General features: G+C 37.4%; 1 protein-coding gene and 1 long non-coding RNA gene across 6 annotated transcripts in view; one reads left to right on the top strand and one right to left on the bottom strand.

The window, feature by feature from the left end:
* The window catches only part of LOC143213117 (uncharacterized), a 38,629-nt gene extending 27,571 nt beyond the window's left edge, over nt 1-11,058 (bottom strand). The window contains exon 1 of the long non-coding RNA XR_013009870.1: nt 10,134-11,058. This is a non-coding gene — a long non-coding RNA (uncharacterized LOC143213117). The remainder of the gene's footprint in view (nt 1-10,133) is intronic.
* Nucleotides 1-12,859, top strand: part of Sesn (Sestrin) — a 214,447-nt gene that overhangs the window by 99,890 nt on the left and 101,698 nt on the right. The window lies entirely within an intron of this gene.

Genomic DNA, 12,859 nt, shown 5'->3' with positions numbered 1-12,859 from the left:
CAAACTTTTCTACAAGGCAAACGGGAATCGTGTTTGAACATTTTGTTACTAAGTAGCAGAGCAAATATCTTTCTGTCATCAACCTTCGACGATAAAACCGAGGATTTTTCGTAATTAGCTGATTTTATGCAGTTTCGAAAATGGGCGGGTGGAGGCTGCAACAGCGAAAGCATTAGGAGAGTTTTTAATTAATACAAACAATTCTTATTTTGTGTAAAAATCCACAGCCCAGTCGTGGATTATTGTTAATTTATTATTTTCATTAGCCACTAGATTGAGGCTGTTTGAACACTATAAAAATTGTAAAAAGGTGGAGCCAATTAAAATTGCAATTCTCACTTGAATTATTATAATCTTCACATTTCTGCTATAATTGTATGTAATTTTATGAATATCGGAATTGTTTCGAACAATTCATAAAAACTGAATAAGACAAGTCACATGGAAACAATTTCAGTTCAACATGGTTGACGTATCAAAAAATACAAATTACTAGATTGAAGATGTTTAAACAATATAAAAATTATAAGACAGAGGAGTCAAATAAACTTGTAATTCTTACTTCACAATAATGATAATATTCACATTGTAGATTTCTGCTATAATTTCATGTAATTTTATAAGTATATAAGAATAGTTTCGAACAATTCACAAATATTGAACAAGATAAGTCACATAGAAACAATTTATTCTTCCAATGGAAAATTCAACGTGATCGTCTCTACAAGCTGCCAATAGAGGGTGTCAATAAATTACAAGGTGAACTTTTCACACGTTTTATCGCCGTCCCATGAATCACTTAAGTTTCCTGTCCATGTCACGTAATTCGAAAATAAAAAAAAAACAATGGGAAACTGTGAGACTCGAGTGACGAGGCTCGGCGTTTTTAATTTGCGTTTTTAATCCGCCAACTATATAAAGCGAACAATTCTTCATTGTATCGATCCGCTTTAAACTGACACATCATTTATGCGTCACGAGCACGCTATCGGTCCCTTTAATCTGATGTCGATGACGTCCGACAAATGCGCGAGTTTCGTCGTTAAAGGGATACAAATCGCGTGCAATTCTCTCTCCGCTGGTTACGCATTAATCGTCGAGACCGAAAAATGACCGATTGTCGTGACGATAAAATCGTGTTTGGAGAATTCCGCGTGGCACGATGGCCGGAAATTATCAAAACCACCTATTGTTACAATTACGCGGAACGGGAAAGAGTCATAAGATTGCCAGAGAGGATAAAAATTCATTTCTTAATCATTTCCATAGGTGGCAAGTACAGTAGAACCTCGATTATCCGGGCCTCTGATGTTCGAATTCTTTGTCGTCTAAATACCTTCCACAGAGACTTCGTTTGCGTTAAACCAACCCATACGCTACACCGCACATTGCGGACAAACGTGGCATATCTCACTACACGTGTATATCACGATGTACGATAAATTCCTTTGGCAAAACGTTTTATTAGGTGGTAATTGATATTATTAATCATATAACAAGAATTTTTATGCATAAATATTGTTAATTTTTTTCTTAATTTATTAATTTTATTGTTTCATTTTTTTTTGGTGAATAATTACTATTGCATTTACATTAGTAACCAAATTTAGATTTTTATACAAAATTTTACCAAATGTCGCACTCTCTAGAGTCCCAAAAATCAAATAATATTACTTTAATTGTAAATCAGTGTTGCAATAATAATTCTGTATAATGGAAAATGCTCACCAAGGTATATGGATTCTTTTTACATTTAATAAAGTAGATTTATTTTTTGTATAAATTTTCAACGGTGGTTTTATTTATTACTTGCATATAAAACTTCAAATTAACATATCTCGACAAAGGCAAAAAATATCCTGAGATTTTGACATATTCGGATATATTACTTGTTGTAGTTTAAGAATTTCATAGTTTGGCCTGCAACTAACTGCTACTCTTAATTTTATAAACTTTTTAATAAGTGCCCGTACCTTGCCTTTATGTTGTATTGTGGAAAATTCGTTAATTTCTTTTTAAATTTATTAGTTATATCGTTAAATTTCATTTTCTGCGAGTAATTACCAATTCATATACATTCGTAAACAAATTTGGATTTTTGTACAAAATTTTGCCATTTGTCCGCCACAGAAAAATTCAATATCCGTGTATATCACGATATGAAATACATTTCTTTTGCAAAACATGCGTATTAGGATGGAAATTGTTATTAACAATCATATAATAATCATTTTTATGCATAATACAATTTTGCAATAATTATACAGGGTGGACGATTTATCTGAAGAGATTGAAATATCTCGAGAAACGACAACACAAAGCAAATCTTGCGATTTTACTGAAATTGATCAATATTTAATCAGAAATGTGCAAGATCACGGGATTGAATGATTCGTTTTGGATCACATTCAAAGTACCGAGGATGACTCGGATAGCGAATAGCGTTTTGTTAAGTTTGTTCATTTTGTTTATACTATTATAATTTGTCCAAGTTTATTATTATTAATATTAAATATGGTTCATTTATTATTAATTTCGTTTTAAATTTGTTAGTTTTTAAAAATATATTTTTGTCTGAATAAAAATTGTTAATTTCTTAATAAATTTATTAATTATATTGGTAAATATCATTTTCTGTAAAAAAATTACCTATATATACATTAATAACCAAATTTAGAGAAAAAAGTGCCGAATATTAGGCCATTTGTCCGCACTGTGCGTCGGCGCACAGTGGAAAATTTGGACCAGACTCGATTCAAAATCAAAGAACTGGTAAAAAATACCACAGCTCGGAAGTGAAGCGTTTGATGCGTAGTCGATGTATTAGCGGTACATTTGAAAAAAGTAGATGCAAGTAAAGCACATTGTGAAACAAAGCACAATTTGTGAAGGAAGCAACGAAGTATTGACCTTGTTGCTTGACAAGGAAAGTGCTGTGAGGGCTACTTAAGGTATAAAATATATACAATCAATATATTTTTTACATAACATGTAATTATAAATGAATTAATTCCAAATCAAAATTTACAAAAATATCTTCCAATTCGTCTTTGCTGTCACTGATATCGGTAGTATCACTCAAATCACTACAATTGTTCAATTCTTCTTTTTCAATGTTTTTGTTTAACAAAAATAACGTTAATGCAGATAGCGTTTAACGAAACGGAACGATATCAATGCGCGCATCACATTGAATGCGATTCATGCGCTTAATGCGTGAAACGGAACGTACCCTAAGTAAATCCGAACGCTGCGCTACACTATTTATGTATGTACTGCACACTTCAATAAGGTTTAAGTTCAACACTGAAACTTTGTAATTGTTGTATTATCCGAACAATCATGTGTTCTACTAATTAGCACGGATAATCGAGGTTCGACTGTAATGTGCTTTGGTACGGTCATTTTACTAATTTATTACTCGAATTGGTTCAGCAATTTTACCATAGAATTTCTTACGGGTTAAAATTGTTATTAAAAAAATTAATGACAGCATATACTGGGCTAAGAGTGCGACGTATTGGTTCAGCAATTTTACCATAAAATTTCTAACGGGTTAAAATTGTTATTAACAAATTAAAGACAGCATATACTTGGCCAAGAGCGCGACCTATTGGTATAACAATTTTTTCATAGAATTTCTTAGACACAAAATTGTTATTAAAAAATTAAAGACTCTATTACTTGGCCAAGAGTGCAGCGTATTGGTACAGCAACATTGCGAGCCATTCTTATCTAGAAAGCCCACTAAAACAACGAAACCGCTTCTCAGACAACTTTCTACCGTACCCTACACCTCGATGCACCACTACATGTCCGATAAAAGTAAAAAAATGGTGGAGTTCCGTGAGCAAACCTCAATTTAAAACTCATCAAGAGCAAAAAGACCTGTTTCCTACCTGTTCCCATTGATCACCGATCAGTGGAGCTACGAGCCTCGGGAAAAAAGGAGCAAAAGTCGAGCAAAGGCTACAATGTGGCAAGTTAACGATCCCCTTTTCCGAAGTTTCGCGTGCAACTAATTCGCAGGAAGAACGGTTAAGGTGAAGTTTTGCAGTCACGACCGATCAGCTGTCATTATTGTTGCCTCGGCTCGTGGAACCCTAATCGCTCGGCTTGCCATCTTCCGTCTTTGTTAGTTAACGACCGGATTTCTAGCATTGGTTCGATCATCCGTGAAATCGCGTTCAATTTCTTTATCTTGGATGCTGGTGTTCACTGTGTCGAGACAACCACTACTTCGGCTTCGAGAAGAACAAGTTGCAATGGTTCTCTAGTTGGATAATTAACAATTGCAACGATACGCATCGGATTCGCTGGTCTCGTGGTAGTAGCGCACTTTCACTGGTATTATTACGGTAAAGGAGAATAATTCAATTCGAAGAAGAGAGCTAGAACAGTGAGTCACGCAAATACAGTGGCCGAAATTTCTATAAAATCATCTTCATTTTACCACGTTTTTATTAGCTCGCTTTCTTGTTTGTGTGTTTGTTTGTCTGTTTGTTCGGTGGCAAATTTTTTCATAGATATTTTTAAAATATCACCATTTTTGTTGATTTATCGTATCTGGTCTTGTGCCTTGTAGACACTCGGATAGAGGGACTGCGTACTCTATAGACCGCTATGTTTATTATTTACGTTTGTTTTGATTTTTTTTTCTGTGTGGTGCAGAACACAAGTGCGAAGTTTCTATAAAGTCACTTAGTATTTCTCTGTATTCTGAGCAGAGAACTACGGAAAACTGCGAATATTCTAAAAGTATTAGTTTTAGAACTGACAGAAATCCTGTTTGTTATAATTTGATTCGCGTGTATGAGAATGCCGAGAGGAAAAGTACTAACAAGTGAAGAAGAAGCATCAATCGATGCTTATAAAAGATATGGGCTGCTCTAATCGCGCAATTGCTAAGAAAACTAATCGGTCATATACTGTGATTAATAATTATATCAATTTACGTGAAAATTACGGAAAAAATCATCTCAAAGGTAGTAATAAAAAACAGTCAAAGAGACAACATTCAATATTAATGAGGTCTGCAGCTAAGGAAAGGAAAAATGCAGCACAATTTCGAGCTGAATTGGAGCTCCCAGTAACAACAAGACGTGTGCAACAACTTTTAAATTCTTCTGGACAGAAATACAACGTAAACCAGGCTTTAAAGAAGTACATAAACCGGCCCGTATTGATTTCGCACGAGCACAAAACACAGTGACTTTATAGAAATTCCGGCCACTGTAGTATAGTAAATTATAAATTACTGTTTATCAACAATCTGGTTATACAGAGTGGTAGAATTCGATGTTAGATGATCCTACGAGAAAACTTAAGTCGGAGAAGAAGAATAACATTTTTTCATTGGACGCTTCGTTTTCGAGAAAATCAATTCCAAAGATACACCTAGCGTAATGTATGTATAGAGCGTTTTAATTCAATTTTTCGAAAGGAAGCTTACGATTTCGATTGGATATTCTTACAGAGCATGAAAAGACGAGTCCAACGAGTACCATGATCGTACCATTACGATCATTCGATGTCGAGATATTCGAGTCCAAAATATAAGATTTTGAGTTAAGTATGTTTCTTCACATAGAAATGTCTGGAGATAGAGTGATCTGTAATGATACGATTATTATACTCGTTGGATATCGATCAAAAAGTATATGGTTGCATTTATCAAAATTTGGCTAGAACGTTCCAAAATTTTGGAACCAATTTTCTCGAAAACGGAGCGTCCTATGAAAAAATTTTATTCTTCTTTCCCGACTCAGTTTGCCTCGTAGAATCACCTAACGCCCACTATTATACCCCCGGTATGATCGCATTAATATTACACAATGATTTTTGTGTTCAGTGCACGATTTTCCTTCTCTGTGTGATTCACCTGACTCGACACGGGCTCCGGTTTTATAACCGCGATTAGGGGACCGTAAAATAACGATACAGGCCGACTATGATTCATACGGGTTCGTCGTGACTAATTGCATCGTCTTCACCCGTAATACCCACGGGTGTTTGCAACAATGTTCGTCTCTAGATTGTCATGTTTAGCACCGGCGGCCGTGTCGCGGCAGCTATAATTCAGTCCGACGACGATGATACCGAGCATGTTCTCAAAAACCTGTCGAGGAACTAATCAATCTTCCCGATCTATTATTACACGCGTGTGTGTTGTCGACTGTGACGCGGTGTTTTTCGAACGTCGCTGTTTTGGACTGATGCCGTGCAATATTTCAGCCGCACGAATTTCACAGACAGCAGTGGGATAATGAATGCCTATCGTCCTACGAACGGAGATGCTTGTTATGCGCCGCGTGGCTGCATTGTATAATGTAACAAACATACACCGAGCGCTAAATAAACGCGGGAGGTGTCTGCTTGTTGTCCAGACTGTGTTTCAGTTAAATCGGAAACGATCCGGTCGAAACTCTCCCGTTACACTTCGTTTTCTTGTCGCTAGTATTCATTCTTAACATTCACAGATTATCCAGAAAAATACTACACGATTCCACGAGGAAAAATGCGTCGAAAACGAAGAATATATTGTTTCCCAAAATTTTACCTATATCTTTCTCGTGTAACCGTATGTTTTCGATTGGACATTATTGTGGAGCATGAAAAGGCGGATCCAACGAGTACCATCACCATACCATGACGATCATTCGATCTCGAGACATCCGATTAGAAATAAACTAACCAAACCCAATGCCTTTTTGGACACGAATATCCCGAGATCGAATGGTCGTAATGGTGTGTTCATGGTACTCGTTGGATTCGTCTTTTCATGCTCTACAAGAATATCGAATCAAAATCAATAAATTTACGTGTGAAATTTAATAAGTATTAATAATCATTTATAAGACGATTATCGTTTAGAGTGGTCCAAGACTGAATTGGAACCCGTCCATTAATACCAATTCAATTGGCATGAGTGCAGCTCAAAGAAAATGTCAGAAGTTTTACACAGTTTACGTAAACTATATAGTTTACTGCGGAGTATAGTCCACCTGTGCCAGTTTATCATGATCCGAGCGCCACGTTTTCATTGTACGCAGTAAATGCATTTAGCGTGGAGCGCAAGAATGGGTCTGAAAGAGAAATTGCTAAATTTGTTGGTTGATGTAACAATTTTCAAGAGCCACGGATAAACAAACCTTGACGAATGTAGGCCAGTGGTAAAAATCATCGACTCGAAGTGTGCTATCACGTGAACAGTTCGGGAACGTGTTATTCCCCGAGGCCGTTCTGTCTCGGCGATTCAAATGTTGCTACATTTTACAACGCACTTTGTTGCAAAACGTCCCTCGACGGTCAGGCGATTTTCCGTAAAGCCAAACACTCGTAAAGCTATAAAAATATATAGAAACGTTTCAGGATCGACGTCCGGATTAAAACCCGTGCGAGGTCATTGGTTTCAATCCACTCGGATATTCCAAAATCCGTGGATAAATAGTCGTTCACGATCAAATTACGTCACACCTACGCAAGCCAACCGGAAAACAGGCTCGTAAACGTGTCGCGGAAATATATGGACGCCACCTGAAATTCTTTGTTTAGTCACACGTGGACATACTTTCATTCAAAATGATTTTCGGTGTGAAAAATGGTCAAATAAATTGTTCAATCATGATCCGATTATACAGGATAACAGAATTCGATGTTAGGTTATTCTACGAGGAAAACTAAGTCGAAAAAGAAGATACAATTGTTCTCCACGACTCTTCGTTTTCGAGAAAATCAGCTCCAAATTGTTCAGCTAGATTTTTTAAAATGTGTAATAAACATTTTTTGGTCGATATTATTACAGAGCATGGAGAGATGAATCCAACGTGTATAATAATATTAATAATCATACCATTACGATCATTCGGTGTCCAGATATAAAAATTTTATATTAAATTTTATAAAAATTTTGTACGCAAATATCTCGAGATCGAATGATTGCAGTGATGCGTTCATGGTACTCGTTCGATTCGTCTTTTCATGCTCTGCAAGACTATCAAATAAAAGTGAAAACTAAAACAAAAAAATTTTATAACATGTTCGTAAGTTTATCAGAATAATTAATGACTCATTAGCAGAGACTCGCGATAATTTTTCTCGTCAACAAAGACGCTAATCCATGGTGACGGAGTAATTCGTGTTGGTCTGGGATTAATCTATCGTCTAGATCGAAATTAGATCGAGGACCTCTCGAATTGTCTGCGGATTTCGCGATTTGCTGATACTTCTGTTGTTTTCCATCGATACGGCGATCACTCCCGAATCAGCCGGGGACCGGCTCGTTCGGTGGCGATGGAATTAGGCCAGTCGCAAAATAGCTGCACCCGGATACGTTTAGAGCATGTTTTTGCGTGGTAGGTGGTTGTTTTCGCTGCCGCAGAAGGAGCCACGTTTTCACGGCTCGTGTCTTCGTGCCGCACGTGCGATATTCTTCGGGCTCTCGACACGCATTATCACGTGGCGGTCCCGTGCTATAGTACCGCGCCACGGTGTAGTATCTACGACGTGTCACGCGCTCTCCCGCGAACTTAGGTTCCCGCCAAATTCTGCCGAAGCAATACGCCTGATCGTGGCGAAGCAACACGCCGACGATGTTTTCGTCGATCGTAATCGTATGCGTCACTTCCGTTACGTGAGAGAGCGCCTGTATCAATAATTAATGGAAAAAGTATTCGATCAAAACAGATCAATTATTGTCGAGAAAATTATTCAAATTTATTCAATGCTAGGAAATTGTTTATGCTTTTCTCAGTATGTAGTATGCTTATACAATTTTGCACATTTGAACAGAGAGAGAGAGAGAGAGAGAGACATATGAAACAGTGGAAAAATGTTAAAACAATAATAATGGAAAATGGTCAATCAAAACGAATAAATTATTTTTGAGAAAATTATCCAAATTTGTTCGATGCTAGGGGATTGTTTATGTTTTCCTCGAATGTATGCTTGTACAATTTTGCACATCGAAAGCACATTGAAATGATAATAATATTCACTGTGCCACTGTTGTAGCAACCTATTCTTTTTCACACATGGTTGAATCTCGCACATGCACATGACTTCCCTCCCGAGACTTATTTATAAAACTATCTAATCACATCGACGATAAAGTTAATCTTATTGTTAGTTCGCCGGTTTACGCTTTTGCAATCGGCACTTAATTATCCGCGCTAGGAACAGCACGTTATCGCGAGCATTGTTTACCAGTTAGATTGTAAGATGTCCCTAGTGCGGACCGTGTATAATCATGCTATCTACAGAGATCCGTCAATATGTATAATCGGGGAATGTGTCAATGACTCTGGCAATTTTAGTTTGGAAAAAATTGGGCACGCGCTATACTGTACTATGCCTTATGATGGTATACCTTACTATACTATACCTTATTATGCTACACCTTACTATACTATACCTTATTATGCTACACTTTACTATATTATACATATTATACTATACCTTACTATACTATATCTTACTATACCATACCTTAATATGCTATACCTTACTATACTATACCTTATTATGCTACACCTTACTACACTATACCTAAACTACGTTTACTTGCTAGTGTAACGTCTTAGTACGACAGTAATGGTATTTGAGAGTTATTTAAATTGAAATATCTCCTGAACTATTAACTTTTCGACATACATAGGTTAGTACTTTTTTATAACGAATGTCCAGCTGCATCGATTGATGTATTAAAAAAATACCTCATTCCATTTGAAAAAACAAAGTTGACCTTTATATGACCTTTACGCGTCCACTCACGAAAAAACTAATAACATCAAAACATGCTCCACTCGATACCATTCAAGTCTCTGCTGAAACATTTTTTGCTACGAGTAACAATAGCGAGAAAATCAAGATGTCGAAATCGGGTGGGACACCCTGTATATTATACTATACCTTACTATACTATATCTTACTACACCATACCTTAATATGCTATACCTTATTATGCTACACCTTATTATGTTACATCTTACTATACCTAGTATAGTATACTATACTACTTACTATACTAGTACGTTACTGTACTGTACCTTACTATGCTGTACCTTACTGTACTATACCTTACTATGCTATACTTTACTATATCATACCTTACTGCACTGCATACTATCCTATACCTCGCCAAGTACAATTTTTCAGAAAACGTTCCCAATTTCCTGACCGCCCAATTTCAAAATGGCGTCGCCTTTCCACCACGGCCAGTCCCCATTCAATTATCCATTCAGGTATCATGAATAATCACGGTTCGGTGGTTCCCCAGTACAGTTATAGCTGAGAATTAGAAGCGTTGGTGTCCAGTGATCTGTCATTAGCATCGCGCTCGCCGGAAGGAACCACGGGCTATTAATTACACATTGTCTTGTCCGTCCTGTAAACCGATCTACTTTCGCTGACATGGAAAGACGAAAGTTACTTCGCTGCTCGGCTCTGTACTGACGCTGCTCTGCTCGCACACAGAAACCGCCCGCTTACCATACTATATCGTTCGATAAACACTTTATTTCGGGTCGTGTCGAAACGTTGCGGTGGTGTGCCGCATGCCGTGCACCGACTAAAAATATACTACTCGGCCCTTACCCTCTCCTCCATGCCACTCTCACCGAAACTGCAATCGAAAATAACTCTCCGAAACACCTGGCACCCCGACGTTCTATTCTGCACCGTTCTACTCGATGTTTTTACACAAGGGGCGCACCTGTCCGACCAAATTCCTCGGGCCTACCGCAGAAACATTTTCCTTTGAACAGTTTTGATTCACCTTTGTGCTCGGGGGGACCTTCAATACTTTTTGTACCTGGGGGCCCTGATAGCCGCGACCTGTCCCGGGACCCAGGATTTAGGGGATCTTCAAGATCTTTGGCAATCTTCAGGAAGTTATTATGGAGAAACGTTAGCCACCTTTTCTTCGAGACCTGTCTTGCACAGCTTCCCACACCTTTCTTCACCTTTTCTGATGGTAATTTGTCACCTGTTGCTATTTTTAAAAAATTTCATTCATAAATCATTTCGACTCATTTTAAAGCTGGAAGCTTCTAGTTTCGTAATGCGATAGTATACTAGTATAGCACGACCTCCGGATGACCTTGAAATGCCATTTTTAAAAAATGAAGCTGGTCTTGACAATAATAAAAGAAAATTTCGAACTTTTTTGTTGTTGCAATGTATAGCCAATCGAAAACTGATCAACTTTTGTTGAAATATGATATTTTTTTTTCAGTTGATCGCAAGTACTTGAAAAATCGTGAAAAGTGTGATGTGGGACACCCTGTATATATATTGTGATAATTTTGTTAAAAAATATATAATACAGCAATAAAACTGGACTCATCTTGAAGCTTAAACATTCTACTTGCGCACAGGATTGTTCAGTTACACGATGTAGCAGGTGGGAAACTGATGACCCATTTCTGCTCCAAAATGCTACAATATCCAAACCTCTGTGAAAATATTAAACATTTTTTTTCGAAAATGAATCCTTCACAAATTTGAAGCTTGAAGCCTCCTCTTTCGAACGAGTTCTCAAAAATTCATGTACGATTTTTTTGCACCGTTTTATGGAGGAAAACCGAGGAGCAAGAAGAAGTCGTCAAGAAAGTCGCATAACTAATACGCCGCGGTACTTACGAAATGTTTCGGTCGATTTTAGACATGTTTAGAGTAAAGTCGAGAAACATGTTACCGTGGGGCACTCTGTGTACAACATATATATATATTTTTACTTTTATATTTTATAATTTATAATTTTATGCTTTATAATTTCATGCTTTATAATTTCATGCTTTATAATTTCATGCTTTATAATTTTATACTTTATAATTTTATACGTTATGATTTTATACTTTATAATTTTACACTTTTTGGAGCCACTGTATAGACTGTGCACGTGTGTGGCGTGTCTGAGTATGTGGGATCAACCCGTCGCCCGTCAGTCTATCGATTCCGATAAGATTACGGTCGGAAATGATTTCGATTATTTATACTCGTACGCTGCGGAGAGAGAGAGAGCGAGAGCGTTGAAATGAAATGGGGAAAAATACCGGTGTTGCGCGTGCAAAAATGTGGCATATCGCATTCTCCCGCGATGGTCGTTATCAGGCAAGCCACCTTCCTTCGAGCTTCTGTGTACGATACGTACAACACTGGACAGATGCAGAGAGATTATTAAATATTGACGTGGACAAAAAAATGATATCGCCCAACGTGGGGCTCGAACCCACGATCCTTAGATTGAGAGTCTCATGCTCTACTTTTTTTTTTGTGAAACATGTTTATTATTACGTTCAGGGACAGTCATAGGTGTAGAAATAAGTTGTTTCCGTCGAATTTCAATCGTTTGCTATGATGATTTTTTGCAAGATAATCTTTCGCTACTTTAGCAATCTGCAATACCGACAGAGGAAGAAACAAAACATTGTCGCAATGCAACAAACTTCACATTATAACCTCCTTATTGTCGTTAACAATGTCACAAAGTGTTAATCTGCATATGGTGGGACATGAAGGGAATTCTGTACTACGAAATGCTTAATCCAGGTGAAACAGTGACTGCAGATCGCTATCAACAGCAGCTTCTGAAATTGAATGACGCCATCGAAAGAAAAAGGCAATTATCTGAATAACGCAGACGCAAATTGATATTGCTGCATGACAATGCTCGTCCGCATACAGCTGCGGGGACGAAAGAGGTGATTTTTTCACTAGGTTGGGAACTTCTGCCACATGCGGCCTACTCTCCTGACATGGCACCTACAAATTACCACCTCTTCCGCCCGCTACAGCATCACCTAGCTAATACAGAGTTCAAAATCCTTGAAGACGTCCAAAAATACCTTGACGAATATGT

The sequence above is a fragment of the Lasioglossum baleicum genome, chromosome 10 (genome assembly GCF_051020765.1).
Source record: "Lasioglossum baleicum chromosome 10, iyLasBale1, whole genome shotgun sequence".
Taxonomy (NCBI): Eukaryota; Metazoa; Arthropoda; class Insecta; order Hymenoptera; family Halictidae; genus Lasioglossum; species Lasioglossum baleicum.
This window is presented reverse-complemented; position numbering and strand designations above follow the sequence as displayed.